General features: G+C 31.8%; 1 long non-coding RNA gene and 1 pseudogene across 1 annotated transcript; both read right to left on the reverse strand.

Moving 5' to 3' along the window:
• Positions 1 to 21,883, reverse strand: part of LOC124453907 — a 90,842-nt pseudogene that overhangs the window by 59,392 nt on the left and 9,567 nt on the right.
• Positions 8,130 to 8,406, reverse strand: LOC124453839. The gene is made up of 2 exons (XR_006951216.1): positions 8,331 to 8,406; positions 8,130 to 8,206 (listed from the first exon to the last, which is right to left on the reverse strand). It is a non-coding gene; the product is annotated as an uncharacterized LOC124453839 (long non-coding RNA).

The raw sequence follows: 21,883 nt of genomic DNA on the forward strand, positions 1-21,883 counted from the left end.
AGAAGTATTGCATGGACTATATTATACGTACGTACGTACTGAAGTGATCTATAAACATTACACAAGTAAATGGGCTTATCTACGGGTCAGCGTATAAGCGGTAGGGTTTTTCTGTGAAAGTGAGTTGAGTTTCACGATTGGGGTGACCTAACTGGACATACTTAGGATAGGGCTTGTACATGGGAGGGGTAGTTCACCCTACGCAAGTGTAAGAGGATGCCTCAAGACACAACACTGCACTTACTGAGATCATTCAATTCTTCTTCGTTCTGAATTTTTCTTTCCTCAAGTTTGAGACGATGCTTCTCGAGATCAGTGATGTAGGTGTCGAATTTAGTCCTAAGAATCGACAACATCCCCAGTACATGTTTCCACAAATTAATACAACGTAGATGGTGGAAGCAAGATCACGGTAAATCTTCTCTTTCTTGTCGAGCTCTAGTGTTCTCTTTTGTTCCACTAATGCTTCAAGCTTTGACTAGGTTAAGTATGAATATGTTAAGACTGTTAGCTACACATCTATCAACTGTGAAAAGATGGAGATAAAAGGGAGGTAAAAAGGGGGATGGTAATTTCAAAGAAAATATGAAATACAAAAGTATGTATTTATAAAAGTGGAAGCGACCCACCCCCCACCCCCCCTACCAAAAAGGATGCATGACATATTTCAAACACGTAGCTCACTTTAACAAGATGCACCTTGAAAGGGATGAACGTGTATGGGAACATTTGTGGAAAATCCTTTAAATTAATTTTGCATAAATGAAGCTCCGTGCAAGAAAAATCACAGTACGAGTTTTGGCCAAATAATCTGAATAAAAATCGGAAAACCGAGCCATTCCTAGGATCGAAACAAATTATGTCATAAATTATTTGAAAATAGAGATATGTGTTGTATACATCTGTACCTATACATCCTAGTGTTGGTTGTTTTTTTTTAACTTCTGGTTTTTGCGCCAAAATTTTGGGAAATTTTACTGGTTTTTGGTGAACATGTGACGGTGGTAGCATTCATATATACGTAGAGGTTGCATGTTGAAGTAATGAATGGTTAGTGTTGATTCATTTAGCTTCTTCATCTTTTTTTCCTTCCTTGCAACAGATGGATGCAGAAGGTTATATTCCATTGAGCTTGATATCAAGTTTTTTCCGTGTACAAGCATTAAGTCAAGACAAAGACCTTATTCGACAGGTTTGTGTCATATGTGCTTCATTCAACACTTAAGACACAACAATAGACTTCTGTTCCAGCTAGTGAATAATCTGAATGTTATTTGTACGTTGACCTTTCGTATTTGTATGGTGCCGTGTGCGAATGAATTTATATGTTATTTTAAAGTGGTAGTACATAGGCTTCTTATGATGAATATATTTAGATACACTCCTCTATGCACACAATTAATAACCAGAGAAACTGAATTGATTTGTGAAGTGAGATAGTTGTTATTTATAATATTATCTATTTCAAGAAATACAGCATTTATTGCATAGTTTTTTCTTCTATTTTTTAGTTTCTTGTGAATTGTAGTTTTTCATCGATTTTGTTATTCGAATTTTTCGAAATTGAAATCTCGTGAAAAACATCTTAAAGTGAAACACGATGTGACAGAAGTAATGTGCCGATGTGATGTGCTTCATTGTAAATGAAGCACATCAGGTCAACTATATTCAAACTTTCTCAACAGCAAAATTCAAAAGAGACACGAAAACACGAGATTAAGTATTCAATAGCAATCTATAATAAACGCATGAAAAAAATTTTCGTTGCCAATGTCCTTTAATATAAATGATTGGAGTCACAGAAACACCAACTTCAAGGAAACGTGGTGATGAAAGAAAAAGAAATGCAAGAAGTATGTATTTTGAATGATTTTGGTTTTGAAATGCATAATTGCTTTTCTCTGTTAGGAACTTACGACGAAACATTGAAACATTACATTGGGGCGGTCACCTGTAAATCTGGTCGTGCTATGCAAATTTTTTTGTGTTTAATAATTGTAAAAACATTTTCTTTAAAAATGATTGATGATAGTGCTCTAAACTTTACATAGCAGGAGTTCTACTTGCGGGCTTGCTACGCTAATGAAACATTTAAGTCACTAAAGCCTGTTTTCCACTTGCCACGTATTGTAACGTATCGTAGCAAAACGTAACATGGCGCATGCGTACTTATGAATTTGATGGTCAATAGGCGCAAGCACGCATGCGCCATGTTACGTTTTGTTACGATACCTTACGATACGTAGCTAGTGAAAAACAGGCATAAGTCAGGTTTTTTTATTGCCGATTTGATTTTATGACTTACCCATGGATTAGAAATGCTGCCTAGAAACATTCGTCTTTGCGAACTTCTTTGCCTTAGCATTTCATTTAGAACTGTGAAATTTCCTTAGATAGAGATGCATGAATATAATCTGTACGTTTTTTGTAGGCGGATTGTTAAACTTTTCCGTGTTTGTTTTTTAATAAATTTAATGCAAAGTGATCTGAACCCTCTGGATCAACGATTTAAAAACGTTACTTTCACTTCATTGATTGCTTGCTTTGCAAAAATTAGCGAAATTCTGACGAAGAAATTAGTTTGCTGTTGATTTTAAGAAGCGCGATTTCTTTGTCGCACTCAAAAGTACGTATGAGAGTTAGGGAACATTTAGAGTCCGTTGGATCTTACTGATTTAAATGCTGAAAAGTCGTCTCGTGCTCTACGTATAAATATACTTTTGTGTCCTGGTTGACAAAGCTTTTCTTCAGGCTGCAGCATTGAGTAAAAAATGGCGAAATCGTCTGAATGAAAAGACAGAAGTTGAGTTAAGAGGCGAAATCGAGAGGGTGTTTTCGGAATAAAGTAAATGGTTTGAACCGTAAATATAAGTGTTTGAAAAGTAAATGGTTTCAACACGACAAAAAAAACAGATCATCGTAAAGCATAATGAAACTCGCCTCGTTTGTTTATTGTATTTTATTGTGTAAAAACTCCCAGTGTAACACGGCGTGTATATCTTTAGAGACATAATATGTTTATGCGTGTATTGCTGTGCAGGTAGCCGCACAAATATTTTATCGCTAATTATAAATTGTGTTCATGATTAAAGGATGCTTACAAAAAGCAAAAATGGAAAACGATCGTCAGGCAAGCGTTTTTTTACAATTTGAAAGTAAGTTACGCGAACATCAAGATAGTATTTGTGAACTGGAGGCGAGACTTCGAGGTAAGGAGACAATACGACGTCAGCTTCGTAATAAAGTACAAGAGTTGAAGGGTAACATTCGCGTCTATTGTCGTGTTCGGCCAAGTCTGCCTTCAGAAACTAGTGTTTCGCTCACTAATATGGAGTTCGCCAATGACACTGATATTATTCTACGCAATAACAACAAGGTATGTGTTTATTTATGTAGACCTTTCAATCTTTTATTGGGAACATTACGCTGTTCCGTTTATTTATGTTTACGTACGTACATAAACATACCAACGTTGTTTGGTGAATATTGAAGATTGATTCAAATGTTTTGCGAACTTTCCTGTTTAGTCTAGTACTTTGTCTAAGAAAAGCCAACAAGCCAGAATGTCATTTTCATTTGACAAAGCATTTTGTCCAGAAACCACTCAAGTAACGATTTATCAAGAAACAGCACAGCTAGTTCAAAGTGTGCTTGATGGATACAATGTTTGCATCTTTGCGTATGGTCGGACTGGATCAGGTAAAACATTTACAATGGAAAGTGATATCAAAGGCCGTGATACGTGGGGTGTGATACCACGTGCTATGGAACAAGTCTTCTTTAGTGCCAAGGATCGCATGAGTAAAGGTTGGAAGGTAATAAATGTCAATTTTGTACACATAAAGTATATTATTAATGACGAGAGTTCACTTTTCAGAAAGATACATGTAGCTCACGACACATGATTATGTTAAATCGCTCGATTGGGGTTTTTCCAGCCATTTATTCAATCATGATTTTTCCCAAAACATTATATAGTACGAGATACAAGCGTCTTTTCTCGAAATATACAGCGCGACAATACGTGATCTCCTTGGAAACCCAGACAGCAAACATGAGATTAAACAAGTAACCACAAACAATGGCAAACAAGCCAACGATGTGTTTGTTACCAACTTGAAAGCCGTTGCCGTTACATCATCCGATCAAGTAAGTAGCATTCTATTTCGTCATCGGCCTAAGTCGTTACGGGGCCGTAGGAAAGGCTGTAACACCTGTGCGCAAGCAAGATTTTTTTTGAAGAGGTTTTTCACTTCATTTTTTTGGAATTTGCGGTTGTGGAATGAGTTATCTGTGTTGCTTTAAGTTTATATCGTTTTAGTTTATGGTTTCTATGTTTTTTTTAAACTTTCTTTCGCCTTAGTTTTACGTTTTTAATTTAGCTCTCTATTATTGAAGCAAAGATGATATCGTTGAATTTCATAATTAGTTTTCTCATACTAACATGCCGGCTACGTACGTCTCCTACGTGAATCGCCATCTTCTATGTAACGCAAAAATTATGTGTTTGTAAATGTAGATTGTCCAGATTGGTATAATCCTGATATGTTTGTAAATGTTGATCGTCCAGGTTAATAAACCCGGAACGACGACTAGACCAATAAACTTACAACCCTACATAAACAATCAGAACAATAACAAGACGTGCACAAATCATATGAACACAATCAGAACATTAACAAGAACATCATATGAACACAATCAGAACATTAACAAGAAAATCATATGAACACAATCAGAACATTAACAAGACGTGCACAAATCATATGTGATTCACAGGACGCTTTACAACACGAAAACAACTATCTCAAACGTGTTTTCGACAAAAACAACTATAACTCTGACTTTATCAAACGCAACACGTACAAACCCAACGAACCCAACAGAACGAACAACTCAGTGACAACAGCAACGATACCTTACATCAAAGGTACGTCTGATAATATCTCGCGTATCTTACCACCATACAACATACGTGTCGCACATAAACCAATCACAACGTTGCGACAAGTACTAACGAACATAAAGGACAAAGAACAACCCAAACGAACGACAAGGTGCAGTTTACAAAATAAACTGCTCCGACTGCCACGCCTCTATATCGGGGAAACTGGCAGGAACTTAAACATAAGACTTACTGAGCACAAACGAGCTACTAAGAAACAAGACAAAACTAATCACATTGCCGAACATCACCGAATCACAAAGCATAACATTGACTGGGACTCGGCAAAATGCATCACTTACAGTACTGACTATAGACAACGGCTTACATTAGAAAGTTGGTACACCAACTAGAAACAAACCCCCCTCAACAGATCACAGCAATTACTGGCACCTTACAAACGACTTATTCACAATACAAACAAACGATCAACTAAAAAACATCACACTTCAAACTAATTCACAATGACAATACACAATTGACACCCACACATTACAACTAAAAACGTCACACCTATATCACACATCACAACTAAAAATAAAATATTTCACTTCACACTAATCCACAATGACAATACATTTCCTGCACACACAATACAATGACGTACGAACCAGACAACAAATACGGCTAACTATTATTGTGTCGTTGGCGATAACCTGGGTTATGATTCTACCTCCACGTTTTACCAAGACCTATGACGCCAGTCTCCATGTCAGGTGAGTGCGTTTTTATGTTTTATTTTTCGCTCATATAAAACCATTGGCGCAGTTTCGCAACCATTGCATGAGCTTATTGTCTAGTCCAGGTGTCTCGAAACTACGGCCCGCGGGCCAGATGCGGCCTCTAAATCTGGCCCGCAGAGACACTAAAGAAGCCAATTTCACCACTCACATTTAGAAAACTGAACAGACTAATAGTTATTTTGTTATGATACTACTCTTGGTTGAAATTTAACCTTCAAATTTTGAATAAATATTTTCTTAACTAATGAAGCTTGTGTAATGTACTTCGTTTTATTAAAATATTCGCTCTTTGACCTGCGGTATACGGTTCGTCGGCCCTCAACATGCTGAATGAAAGTTCATGTGGCCCTCTGGCTGTAAAGTTTGGAGATCCCTGGTCTAGTCGAATGGTTTCATTAGTTTTATTTCGACTGTTAATCAAGTGACTAGCTGAATTTAACTGCGATATGGATAAATCCATTTGTTTTAAAATTTCGCAGCGAGCAGAAATCTAGCTTTTCCAGCAACAACCAGTTGAGAAGGACGAATCAGTTCAGAGTTCAAGAATTTCCCTTTACATTGTTGTATCCGTGGCTGCATTCGTTCGTGTCGTAAACTCAATTATTGCCTACTTATTAATATTCAAATGCAAGAAACACAAGAAACGCGTGTTTAGCGTTGCCGGCTATCGCCCTCGAAATTATCCACGGAAGGAGAGACCTGCTGAGCTCTACTTCATCATCTGTGTCGACTAGCTCGACGAATCCGCTGTTGAGCAATCAGCGTTTTCGAAGACATGACTCGGATTTGTCAGACGTAAGTGTCATTCCTGATGATTTTGAAAGTCTACTGAATGTTGAGAATACCTACCAGCTACATGCTTACGCATAAACTATGCTTCGTTGATTTACTTTCATTAAATTCTCAGGACCGCTACTGGTGGTTGTCGAATACGCACCTTTCGGCAATTTACGAGAATATCTTCGTGAAAGAAGGACCGAAACGGAGAGACCATTCCAATAGAAGGAGAAGAAAAGTTGTGCTTTAGGGATTTCGTCACCTTCAGTTATCAAATTGCTCGTGGAATGGAATATTTGTCAGGAAGAAAGGTGGCTTTTAGATTGAACTATATCACTGTACAGCTATATAAGCATTGGTGTGATGATTTATCCTTACACCACCAATAATTTTGTAGTGTATTCATCGCGATCTTGCTGCCAGGAATATTTTAGTTGGTGAAGATAGAGTAATGAAAATTGCAGACTTTGGTTTAGCTCGCGACATTCATCAGATTGACTATTACCAAAACAACTGACGTATGTATTCTGTGAAATTGTGCCATTAATCCTGATAAATAATTTTAAGAATATGAAAACATTTTTGTCTTTATGGATTTTATTGTTTTCGTAAAGAAACTTCCTTGTATATGTATATTATAGTAAATTTTCTATTTTGTGCCTGAACTTCGAGTGGAAATATTTTTGTTTGATATCATTGTATTATAAGACATTTATAATTACTTTGAACTTCACACTTTTTGTACTGCAGAGGAATTTCTTGTAAGTTATTTCTTAAAGTTTTCACACGGAATATCAATGAATGGAAAATGGCGATTTTGATGGAATAAAAGTGTAGGGTAAGGCAGCGTGCTAAAACGTTTATGCATGTTTTACAACAGTGGAATGAACATGAGCGAAAAGACTTTAGTTACTCTTACTAAAATGTTTACAAGAACAAAGACATCGTGGAATTTTTATTCAAATCTTCATTTGTTCTTCTTTGAGTTAAATATTTTTTAAGTTTACGTTTATGCGGATGCTTATGTCATGTCCTTTAGAAATCAGCCAATAGTGAAATATTAATGCCTGATGATATTGTTGTGCAGATTTCACTGTTACAATTTACGTTAAATTTCCAAAACAATAACTTGAATGCTAGTTGCAACATACATATATAGTTTATAGCCAAATGAAATGAGATTCACTTTCTCACGTAGAAATTGACGTATGAAAATATCTGTAGTCGCAGCCTAATGACATAGCATGAGAAAATACAACAATAGATTAAATGCTAAATATATGTTCTACTTCATAGATCATACACTCATGCTTTGGCGAACGAGCTTACAGTTCACCGTTTTCAAATTATTTCTGTATGAACACATGAACACTGCTAAAAGTAGATACCTTGTTCTAGCTGCGTGTGCGGAAGCTATGGTGTTGCGAAAAGTAATATTTCACGGAATTCAAAAATACGAGTTTGTCGATATTTACAACTTGCCGGCAGGATTGAGAAATTTTTCATGTACTTTATTAATAAGTAATATGGTTTCTCGTGCAATTTGGGAAAAACAGGCACTCGTCCTTCAGACTTGTGCAATTTCGATAGTCTTTGAAAAACTCACTCGTGCATGTTTTCCCCGAATTGCACTCGAAATCATGCTATGATATATACGAATCATACCTGAGTGGCAAATCGAAGTGAACATAGGGTTTCCTGGAAAGAGTCCTCGCGAGGAGAAACATTCACGAACATCAAACTGAAATATGAATGTATTACATACACTAATTATCACAACTAACACATGTTAATACTTCATGTCATCTACAATGACGTGTGTACATTGATGAAAATCTGATACACATATATTCAGTAATACCAACCTTTTACTGTTACCACCAAGAGAGTTTTGCAACAAATGAGTTAATTTCGAGGTTCTATAAGGCACGTGACTAGCCTAAAATGTATTATAATTTATTTGACTATCATCTCTCTACACAGTATAGCTACGTATGATTGAGTAAATTTAAAAACAGACGCAAACATTTATTTTCTGGAATAAATAATCTAAACATGCAAATTTTTATTGTTGGAATTTCAAAGAACGGTCTATTGTTGCAGATGTATGCATTTTTCTTATACTTATGTAATGTTTAAAAATCGCATTGTGCACAGCGTTAATCAATAAAATACAAAAATCATATCTCCTGTCAATGAATTCAAGTTCATCCATCATAAGGTAAGTATATGCTTACCTTCTTAGTAAGTTGAAGACTATACCCAAATGTGTGAGGCTCTAGTTTATGTGATTAGCTTCCTTAAGTCTTAATCCTGTTGATCTGGATTGACTTATTCTTTCAGAACCCGCAGATCAACCAAACTCAATACCCTGAAAAATTTAGCTCATCGTCATCGCAAAACAATAGATAACAATTTTGCAGATTCTTTTGCTACTGAATATATAATAAATATCGAGGAGACATTTACAGCCACGGCGCCAAAGAGTGGGGACTAGAGCACACCCCACTTTTTCCCCAGATAAAGTTTTTGCTAACATTTATACATTTTAGCTAAATTAAAGGCAAGGTAAGACGTAGTATATTTAGTTAATATATGTCTTAAGCCTGTTTTCCAATAGCCACGTATCGTAACGTATCGTAGCAAAACGTAACAGGGCGCATGCTATGATAGGTTACGACACGTGCCTAGTGGAAAACAGGCTTTACCCAACCCCCTCAGATTTGATTTCGCTGCGCAGTCCTGTTTTACCGCGTGGAAACGTGTTAAAGCAAAATAAAAGCTGGACTAATCATATAGAACTAAGTCGATAGTCAACATCCATATTCTAATATGATGAACTATTTCAAAAATTCTTAAACTGAAAACAAAAACATAAATATGCATAATCCTGCCTTGACTTAGTTCCCCAGTAATCTCATTACTCCGACGAGTTTTAGTTGAAAGACAGAGTGACTTCTCGACGAGCGATCGTTACAGTTTGTATCTGCCACAGAACGATTTTCGTAAGCCTTTCGAAGTAAACTGGACACCTAGAGTATGAAAATTTTACAATATAGATAAAAAATAACAAAAAACAACAGCAAAAAGTGGGTGAGACCACACTCATTGTAATCATGTTTCTTAAAGAGTAAATATGCCATGACAAGCTCACTTACCTAAAAATGACGTACGTAACAAAATAATGAACTTTAGCAAAGACTACGAGTACGACTTACGTCATTTTGGCATAAAACATTGTTGCGACAACAAAACGCAACCAAATATGCTCGTGCTAAAGCTCCCTAGTATATTTAAATGACACATGAATGTAAAGCATTTTATTAATTACAAACAAGATGCAACACAGCAGTGTATTGTACGCAACGTAGAACATTATAACGCAAATTAGAAGGAATTCTACGAGTCAACAATTACAAATGGAAGTTGTACAAGATACAGTACGATGCATGCGCAAACCAGTGTTAAGAGCGAGTGTAACTGTTTATGCTGAGTAACTGGACGAGCATGGGCGTAGAAAGATTGTTAACTGGGGGAAGAGGCTCGTACTCATATATTCATGATATGTAGTGTTAAGTTCTTTTGAAAGATAGTACTTTGTATAGCAGTATTGGGAAAAGAAGAGAATTTTGGAAGAGAAAACTAGCAACCGGTTTTACAAGCTTTGTACAATTTGCATTTGAAGCCTTTCCGAAAAACCCCTCAAAAGCATGTTCTTTGGCAAATGATTTACTAGTAGTATAGTACATGGGGGTTCTAGCGCACTAAAAGTGCGCTATATCCCCCCATGTACTATACTACATATAACCTTGGGTAAAAACTATCTTTAGAAATCAAGTGTTAAAAAAGCATCGTTTCGGAGGCGATCCGGCAGCGCAAATTTTAGCTACGCTAAAATTGAGCAGGGGGATGGGATCGCCGAGAATTCATGCGAGCTGGTGGGTAAAAAATTCTAGCTTTAGCTAGAATTTTCGGCTCGCCCCGTTTTGTCCGAAGGACAACAGAGGCTTAAGAAATGCTCTTCAAAAAACCGTCTTTACAAACAAATGTTAAGAAAGCATTGGTTTTGAGGGGGCTCGGCAGCGCAAATTTTAGCTACGCTAAAATTGAGCAGGGGATGGAGCCCCCGATAATTCTTAGGCGACATTGGGAAAATTTTTCACGAAGTGAAAAATTGGGGTCGCCTCCCATGGATTCGATGAATATTCGAAGAATATTCGAGAATAACAGAGGCTTAAGAAATGCTCTTCAAAAAACCGTCTTTACAAACAAATGTTAAGAAAGCATTGGTTTTGAGGGGGCTCGGCAGCGCAAATTTTAGCTACGCTAAAATTGAGCAGGGGATGGAGCCCCCGATAATTCTTAGGCGACATTGGGAAAATTTTTCACGAAGTGAAAAATTGGGGTCGCCTCCCATGGATTCGATGAATATTCGAAGAATATTCGAGAATAACAGAGGCTTAAGAAATGCTCTTTAAAAACTATCTTTAGAAATCAAGTGTTAATAAAACATCTTTTCAAAATATGGAATCTATATGTTTTTGAAATATATAGGTGCGTTCAAATTTTACAAACCGTCTTTACAAACAAATGTTAAGAAAGCATTGGTTTTGAGGGGGCTCAGCGCAAATTTTAGCTACGCTAAAATTGAGCAGGGATGGAGCCCCGATAATTTAGGCGACATTGGGAAAATTTTTCACGAAGTGAAAATTGGGGTCGCCTCCCATGGATTCGATGAATATTCGAAGAATATTCGAGAATAACAGAGGCTTAAGAAATGCTCTTCAAAAAACCGTCTTTAATAATCAAGTGTTAATAATCAAGTGTTATTAAAATATCAGTAGCGGCGCGCGTGTCTTAGTGCATGTTTTTCAACAATGGTTGTTTAATGTATAATAATACAATGTTTTACAAAACTATGGAATCTATATGTTTTTTAATTTGTCTGTCAAGCGAGTGTCATATAATTTTTGTTAAAAGTGTTTTTAATAATTGTTTCAGGATTTTGAATTCTTTTGTATATCGCTTTTGTATTAATTACTTATTACAAACAGTTATGTGATATGTAGTCAAAAATGAGGAGCAGGTATGTATGATTTTACTCTAACAGAGGCCCACGCTACATGCTTACTACACATTATAACTGTATATTAAAATAAGTTTTAATTATTATTTAAATAATGACCATAAGCTCTAGTAGTTATACCATCATCTAATATATACCGTTTATCATCAAAACAGCTTAGTGAAACTTTATTAATTTCATAACTACTAAGTTGATGGTTTACACTTCTAATAGTTTTCATTGTATGATGTATTTGTTTATTTTCAAATAGTGTTTGTTTATAGTCTTCATGTTTTATTTTGTTTTTAATAATATTTTTTTTTATTCCTTTAGCTTTCTTATCTCCTTTATTATTGTCTTTAATATAACTATACATCTTACTTCTTAAACCAACAAATTCTTTAACTACTATTCCAGCAGCTTCATCTTTCATTTTACCAATAACTTTTTTATTAGTTTTATCATGATATTTATGGTATTCTGGGTAATCACTAGTATCAAATTTATCTTTATCAACCCAAAAATCTTTATAGACATCTTCAGTTTCGATTTCATATGTTAGAGAATCTGTATCTGTGAATAATAATTTAGCTTTATCACCATACCGATTTTTGATATAATTGTAATGAAAATCATACATTAATACTTTAGATAAATCTAAGATGCACATACCCACATATGCCGGCCTATTAAGGGTTAGTGTTTCTTTGATCTTATGCACAGCCACAAGGTTCTCATTGAAGATTTTACTACTTACATAAGTAGGTTTTGAAGCTAATTTTAATAATTTATTTTTATTAGTTACTAGTCTAACATCTACTCTTTTTCGTAAGTTTTCCATCGTCTTACCAAAAACACTGTTATTCATAAGTTTGAAGAAGTCTTTTTCAAAAGAATTTTTTGCATTAGTTCTTTTTTGAGTATTAAAGTCTATGTATTTTTTCAACCATGGAGATTGATTAAATTCGAGTACTCTATGTACTTTTTTTAATTTTAACCCGAGATCTAAGTATAATTGAAGATTTCTATAATGTAGCACATACTTCTCTTTATTTTGTAATGTAGGTATTAACTTATTAACTAAACCTGTTGATATATTGTAATTAGAAGCAATTGTCTTACAATATTTTGACAGCATGTTGCTAGTGACCTTAATTTTTTCAGGTGCTAGTGGATAATCGTTATGTAAATTATGTAGTTCTTCAGGGTATTCTAAATCAACTTCTAAAATTAAACCTTTTTTACTATCTTGATATTTATAAAGGTTTATGTTGTTAATCTGTTTCTCAGTTAACCATTTAAAACCACCAGTAGGTAGGTATTGTGACATAGCCCATCCATATAAATTGTTTGCGTCAAGATACATTATATATTTTGAGGGTTTATTCTTATCAAATGTTTTCATATATTTGTTATTTGCATTACCATATCGGTTAGAAATATAAGAAACACCTCCTCTCATACCCTTTTCGATGAATTGAAACATGTCAATATCAGTCATTAGTTCTAATTTAATATCTATCATCTTCAACATAGCATCCCATGACAGACCAGGACTAGTAAAATAGTGGCATGGGTCTAAATTATAGTATTCTAAGCATGTTTTTCGAAAGTTTTCAAATACATCAGCTAATAACAAAACATCAGATTTCAGATACAAATCGTGGTAATCACCCATGTTTTTAAGATTGAATGTATTCCAAACATTTTGTGCATGGTTGTAAGAATCATCTGAGATATTCTCATCAGTAAGAATACTATAAAAGTCTTTTTTTGAAGGCAACCCCTCATCAAATTTTTCAAAGCTATCCATGAAGTCGTATGGGTATATACCTTTTTTAGTCATTAAATTAAGTTTTTCACCTTGAAACTGCTTAGAGGTATATTTAAATGATTCTTTAGGTAGGTTAATAACAAGCTTTTCAAGACTAGAGCTCATAAATTGAAAACTATCAAGAAATGTTAAATGGTTACCTAGCATGAAAGCCATATATTTTTCCATGTTATTAGGTATAGCATTTATATTCATCTGTGTTTCTTCACCTTTTTTGTTTTTGTATGTATGCTTATTAACAATAGCTCCGATTTCTTGCATTATGAAGTGACTGTCATACCCACGCAGGTTGTGAAATATTACGGGGATCTTTAATTTATCAGGGTCTATTCTAAGTTTTAAATTACAATATTGATGTGCCGAGCCTCTGTATTTACCAGTTATATGACAATGGTCTCTAACTCGAATATCTTTGTTAGTATATTTTTTGTTACAGATATGACATTCATCAGCTTTTTTAAAATCTTCTTCATCATCAGTAGTCATTTTTAATGGTTTATTAAAGTAGGTTTTCATAATATTTTTACAATATTTAACTTCTTTTAACATAGCTTCCATAAATTTGTAAACAGCTTTTTTACCTCTATATAGTTGAATTTGTTTAGTAAATTGATCATCATAGCAACAAACAACTTTATAACCATAACCACAGTCAGTATGTTTTTGATAGGCTTCTGTATATGAGTTACCATTATCTTGTTGGCAACCAGATATCTTTTCTGTAATAGCCTCAAAGTCAGCATATATGACAAATGGTACTGGTTGTTGCTTATGATAGTTGTTGAATTTAAGTATGTTATTATTTTTATCAGGCATTCTTATTGATTGTATACCATTTATTAGTATACAGTTTTCTATATGGTTATTTAATATTTTTTCAGAACTAAAGCATTGAAGACAACGCATACAAAAATGTTTTCTTTCTTTATGTTTTGTTTGATTGTACATAAATTTATTAAAATCTTTTATTAATACATAATGTTTGTTTTCATTATCAGTTATTAATAGTAGTTCCATATGGTCTTCAAATTTTTCTTTTGAAATGAATAATGGATATGGTTGTTTATCGTCATAACCGAAAACGTTAATGTTAATTCTGTTTTGCTTTTCGATTTTATTATAATGTTTAACAGTCACTGGAAAATCAACCCCTTCATAATTAAGCTTTTCAATATATTCTTTATCAGATTTTTTAATTCTATGTGCGTCTTTATTTTGTGGGTTAATATGTCTAATATGGCACCACCTAAAACATTCATTATCATGGTTTTTGATATTTATCAAACCTTTATTAGGGTTTTTAAGTTCTTGTGGTAAATTAATGTATGAAGACCCTTGTAATGGCTTGTATTTAACAACATTAAGATAATGATTATCTATAGAGCTTATAAACCATGCAGAACCTTCTTGAGTGAATTTATCAATCTTATTTAATATATTTTGTTTTGAAATTTGTAAGGATTCAGTAATATTTTCATTATTTGTAATTGTTAAAGCTGAGCTGTTGAAATAAGCAACTTTTGTTAAAAAACCAGCTGTACCACCATCTTTTTTTTCAAATTTTTCAAATGTTACCTTAAGCGTTTCAACAAATTTTAATCCTTTAATTGTTGTTAATAATTCTTTAATATAATATGTAAGATACTTTCTTGTGTTTTGCATTTGTATTAATGGTGCTTTATTGTTAATAATACTTATTTCATATGACTTTGTATAACCTTTAAGAGCATTGTTTGTTTCTCTTATTTTAACTCGAGGTGTTGGTATTGGTTTTTTATTTTTATCTGATAGCATCTGTGTATTGTTCTCATACTCTTTAATCATCTCTTTTACAGTCTTTCTCGGTTTTGGGATTGGTGTTAATGATTTGATTAATTCGTTTTTTCTAAGTTTATAATAACCTTTAACCTTTTTTTCTTTAGCAATAACTTTTAACTGTTGTACAGTCATTTTTTTGATATTGGATTGTGATAGTGCTTTTTGTACTGGTTTGGAAATTGAAGTATTATTAACTTCAACCCACGGCTTTTGATTTAATAATAACTTAATTAAATCGTCTTTAGTCAACTTTTGAAGTTCATCTTTATTCTTATTAGACATACTATATAAAATACTCATGTCTTTAAGTACCTTATGTTTTGTTTTATCTCTATTCATCTTCTGCATATTATATAATATAGGTTTGTCTTTAAGTACCTTTCGATTTAAATAATCTCTATTCATATATATACTATATATTTTATTTTATTTTTTTTAAACGCACTAATTTTAATTATAGAAATAAATCTATAGTTAAAACTTTTTATAAAAATAATTAAATTAATCTATTTAACTTTTGAGTGTTTTTTAAATATTTTGTAAATATTCTCTTAACTTAGCTTCAGTTTTTATTGTATTAGGTAACATACCAGGTCTTAGACCGACCTCCCATGGATTGAAACCCTTCTCGTGTACCCAGATCACTCTGTTTAATTTTTCTCTAATAATTGAGTCATCGAGAGCTTCTTTTGTTGTTGTATTATAATAATAGTGAAGTTCTTGTTTATGATCATTAGTTTTAAATATTAATAACCTTAAATGTTTATGATGTTCAACTAATTTTAATTGACGTTTATTTGCTTTTGTAATTAGTGTATGTATAAATGTTGGGAGATCTTTACATTTTTTATATCCTGTAGAATCAGGTGGATAATGTAATAATTTTGTTGGTAAAGAATCTATGTATATAAAAAAACTAAATTTAGAATATAAATCTTTATCAACCATTCGAAAATCCCAGCCAGCGCCGAAATACACTAGACTAAGAATTTCATTATTATTTTTTATATTTTCTATCATATATATTATGTATATATATTTTTTAAGTATATTTAAACGCACTGTAAAATTTTATAAAACTATATTATTTTTAATTTTTGAATTTATTAAATGTTTTCTAGTTTTAAGATGTAAAGTTTTATATGCTAAACTATATGTTTTATTACATAAATCACAATGCCATGGTTTTGAGAGCATATATAATGTCCTATGTTGTTTGATTTGTTCTTTAGTATAAATTTTTGGTCTTCCTCGTATTGGTTTATCTGAACACATATATACTAATACTATATATTTTATTTTTTAAATAATTATTTAATGCGTTTAAAACTCATAAATGTCAACTAAACTTATCATATCTTTTTGGTATGGATTTAGTTTACATATATACTTTGCTTTACTCTTACAAATAGGTGTTTCTTTGTAATTAGGAAACTGTCCTATTCCTGTTACCAGAATGTGACTTGATGGTGAGTTACAGTACCTACATACTAGTAGACTATATTTTTCTTCAATAAGTGATGAAGTTGTCATTATATCTTTTTCCATCTTCAAAATTTTATTTAATCTTTTAGTAATGTTTCTAGTCATATATAATTACTATATATATTATTTTTTTTAAGGTGCGTTTAAATTATCTTTTGATTTATACAATGTTTTTTCAAAATCCTTCAAAATACCTTCTATATTAGAACTAGTTTTTTTACAACATAGAATAAAATCTCTAATCTTCTTTAATAGATCTTTAAGATTCATATATAATAGTAAATTTTTTATTTCTTTGACTCTATCCAATTTTTATAATAAGTACAGTTAATGTCTTTATCCCATTCAAGTATTTTATATACTTCACCAAATAATCTATCATCAAAAATCCTCTTTGTCTTACTATTTTTCATATCTCTAACAGGGTGTTTTAATGGTATACCCCTCCTACTAACTAAACGTATTATATAATAATTATACATACTAATATTCTTTTTCTGAATCAACTTATGTTTAATCATGGTCCTAACAACCTTTATAAAATCATTTGTAATCATCTCAACATATTCAAAAGGTACACACAATTTAAGTTTATTATAAAACCATTTTCTTCTACTGTGTATTGATCTTTGATTTTTCCAAATCTCTGGTATCCATTCATTAACTATTTTATATCCAAAAACAGTACCGCAGTGCTTACAAACATTTTTATTGTTATCTGAAATAATTTCTTGATTTTCACAACATAAGTATGCTTTAGCAGATCTATTAATATAACTATCACATATCTTTTTATCACAAAAATCCTCTAATTCTTTATAAATAAGTTCATAGCAATACATATACTAATACTATATATTTTATTTTTAAGTAATTTTATATAATAAATATCCAGATATAATACCAATCAAAACCATTGTACCAGATTGATAATTTTTCATATTCTTAGATGGTTTGTAAAAGTCATTTAATTGTGGTTCTCTATGAAATGTTAACCCATTATAATGTATTGTTTTTACTTTTCTAAGCGCATCTAAAGCTTTGTTCGTAAGTTCTATATCATTATCAGCATATTGAAGTTCTTGTCTTAACTGTTGAATTTTATCATGCTGTTTGACTTCATTTTCATAGAACGCTTCTTTAGCCTTTTGTAGTTTTACTAAAGACTCGTGGTATCTTTTCATTTCCTCAACGTAACCGTTTTTATCAAGTTTATGAAATAGCCAGCCTGCTAGAGAGAAACCTAACCCATTCACAATAGATCCAAACACTGTTCCAACTCCACTAGTAATAACACTTGTCATATATATTTATACAGATTTAAATGGATTTTCAGGGACCCATTTTTTATCCTGAGCATATTTAACTAGCATTGTTGATGTTGTAATAGCAATAGCTAGTTTTGTAAAATCTTTAATATTATCAGTATCTGTTAATTTTTGACCAAGTAGTTTTTTAGACACCATAGAAAGACCTACGGCAGTTGCTGTCACAATCATTGAGTCAAAAGCTTCGTTTATAAATTGCTTTTTATTTATAGTATTACTCATATATAATAGGAAATATTTTATTCAAATGAGTCTAAATTATATTTTTTATTTTTTTGTATCAAAACATGTTTTTCACTAGTTGTTTCTTCTTTTGCTTTATCGTTTGCTAATTTTTCCTGCCTCTTATCATCTTTCCGTGTATAATAGAGGCTAACAATAGTGGTTATCATTCCAACTGCTCCAAATAAGAATCCATAATTAATATTCCAACTATTATCCTCAATTTTCTTTTTATGTTCTAATTCAATCCTATCTCGCATCTTTTTTTCTTTAGAAGCTTTTGATATAGCAGCCAAGCGCTTCCCAGCTTCGACTCTAAGAGGGTCTTTCTCTTTCTTAACAGTAGTTATCTTTAGGTTTTCTTCAGACATGTTATATAATACTGTAGATTTTATTCATAGATAACTTATAGATAACCCACAGATAATCTTATAGATAACTTACAGATCTTTATATTTTTTGTTATATTTACTTACCATACTATCTATAGTAGTACAATTGTCTGTTATAATTTCATCGATAACTTTTACGTCTGATAGAAATATCAATGGATCATAAGCTAATCCTCTTAAATAAGATCTTATAGTTATAAGTATTTTTTCATATGATTTATATGCAAATTTACACATCTCTAAGTTATTATTAATCTTACTCTTAACCATATAACCTTGAATTAAAGCCCCTAAACCACTCAAGCTGGCTATAACTATAGGGTTGACGGTTATACTACCAGCAATAGCACCAGTAGAGACTAGAAAAATACTTCCCATGTTTAATGATAGTCTAATTTTCTTTAATTTATTATACTTCCATTTATAACATGTGTACATCTTATGATAGTACAAATACAACTTTTTAAGCTTTTCAAATTGCTCTTGACTCAACTTACTTGAAATATGATTAAAATCTAGAACTTTCTTCATATTATATTATAAAACATATTTAACTAATATGAATGTTGATAGTGTTGATATACCGAGTAAAGCAATCATATCTGTTTGATGGGGATTATTTACCGTCAATTTTATATGTTTATGTACTAATGGTTTTTTATTCACTTCATCTAGAGTATCTAAGTGTTGAGATGGTGTATTATCTTGATGTACTTTTTTAGGTTCTTCCTTTTTAACTCCATAATAATTTATTTTAAAATTAATACCGAATTTCATAGTTTTATTAGCTAGTGTTAAAATATTATTATACCCATCAATCTTTTTATTTAATATGATCATACGGCTGGGTATTAAAATTATATCAGGGCTGATTGCCATATTCAAAATAACATTCGTGTCTTTTATACTTTTTCTCATGTTAGATATCAATACAGTCGTATCATTCTGTACTATATTATCATTTAGTAATTTCCTAAAAACTTTTTGAGTTTGCAGGCTCTTAGCACCATGATTAACAATTGACCATCTTGTATCTGCTTGACTGCCTAAAATTGTATAAACAAAGCTTTCAATGCTCTCTTGCAAAAGAACTTTTCCTATTGATGTAATACCTTCAGAATGATATGCAATGAAGCTCCTATAATCAGTAGTTGAATATTGAAAATTAACATAATAACCATCATTGCTTTTATCAAATTTTAAAATACCTTTATAAGGTATATGCTTTTTCAATTCCGTAAAGTCATATTTGTCTAATAACGATGGATGCTTCATAAATTTTCGGATCTGATAATATAAATGGTATTTAACAAGGCTTTGTATAATTCTACTTTTATCAAAATTTAAATGATTAAGCCCGATGCCGCTTAAAAAACTAGCAACATAAGCCCCACAAATCATAGCGTAGTACGCTTCTTGTTTATAATTTAAATGATTTTTAATATTATATCTTATACCAGTCGACTGTTCTTTTTTACTTTTAATTTCACTTGACCATGTGGCTGTTATAGGTGGTAAACTACTCATAAAATAATCACTCTCTGTGACGTATAATCTAAAGTTACAAATATCAACATTTACCGGCCTTTGAAATGTAGGTTTTACAATAAATTTTGAGGACCACCTATGGATCGATTTATCGAAATACTCCTCAGAATGACCTTCATCTCCATTAACAGCTGCTATTAGATTTGAAAACAAAGGCGTTTTAGTCGTTTCTAAATATATTTTTGGCCATGTTGGTACATGTTTTAAACCATCATCACCTAATTTTATAGCATTTTCTTCTATTTGTTTGCCTGACATATAATATAAGCTATGTTATATATGAAGTTTACTGTTTTTATTGATGGAGATAGTAAAAAAATCAACTTACAAGAAAGTATAGTAACAACTAACTATTCATATTTATATATAAAGAAAGCTTATGTGTATTGGGAATATAAAAATATTGAATTAAATACTTTAGCTTTTACATTAGGACCTATTAAATATAATATAGATGCTGGATACTGGACTTTTAAGATGCTTAAAACATTTCTTGAGTCTTTTGATTTAAAACTGGAGATGATAGAAAACAACGGAACTTGTAAAATAACTAATAATAGTGATGAAATATTAGTATTGTCTGATACTCTTATTAAAATGTTAGGTTTTAATAATACTATAAAAACTTTTAAAAGAAATGATGTAAAAAGTGGTGTTTCAAAAGTAGATATAAACATGGGGTTAAAATATGTGCAAATTTCTTCTAATATTGTAAATTCAAGTTATAATTATAACCCTGAAGGAAAAAAAAGTAATATAGCTTTAACTTTACCAGTAATAACAATTCAGTCGTTATTTGGCACTGTATATGAATACAACGATATTGAATCTAAAGTTGTAATTGTAAAAGGAGCCTTTAACGAGCTAATATTTAATATATTTGATCAAGATGGACACCCTGTGAATGTAGGTAGTATTCTAATTGAATGTTATCTTGAGTAAGTTAAATGGATGAAGATATTAAAATTGAGCAAAGTTTAAGAGATATTTATTATAATCCACAAACAGGATATCAATCAGCAGAACGATTGTATCAAAAGGCATTAGAAGAAGGTATAGATGTTAGTAGAAAACAGGTTAAAGAATGGTTAATATCTCAAGATACATACACTAGATATAAACCTATTATTAGAAGACATAAATTCAGACAAACAAGGGTAAACTATCTTGGTGAACAAATACAGATGGATTTAGTTGATATGAGTTCTTATAAATATAAAAACAATGGTTATTATTGGATATTAACAGCTATTGAAATATTAAGTAGATATGCATTTGCTATCCCTGTTTATAGGAAAGACACAAATAATATGACAAAAGCTGTTGCAAAACTATTAAGTCAATTTAAAGATAGATTTAATAATTACCCGAAATTAGCTCAATTTGATGATGGTAAAGAATTTTATAATGTAGGTGTCAAATCATTATTAGAGAAACATGAAATTAAGTACTTTTCTACTAAAAATGATAAAAAGGCTTCGATTGTCGAACGATTTAACAGAACTATTAAAACATCTATGTGGAAATATTTTTACAGTAAAGGAACATATAAATGGATTGATATATTAGATGATTTAGTATATAATTATAACAATACAAAACACAGTACAATCTTGATGAAGCCTAAAGATGTTAATAAAAAGAATGAAGATGAAGTATGGAATACATTATACGGTCATGAAGTTGCTTATTTACCATTACCTAAGATTAAAATTGGTGATATGGT

Source organism: Xenia sp. Carnegie-2017, unplaced genomic scaffold (genome assembly GCF_021976095.1).
Source record: "Xenia sp. Carnegie-2017 unplaced genomic scaffold, XeniaSp_v1 HiC_scaffold_26, whole genome shotgun sequence".
NCBI lineage: Eukaryota > Metazoa > Cnidaria > Anthozoa > Malacalcyonacea > Xeniidae > Xenia > Xenia sp. Carnegie-2017.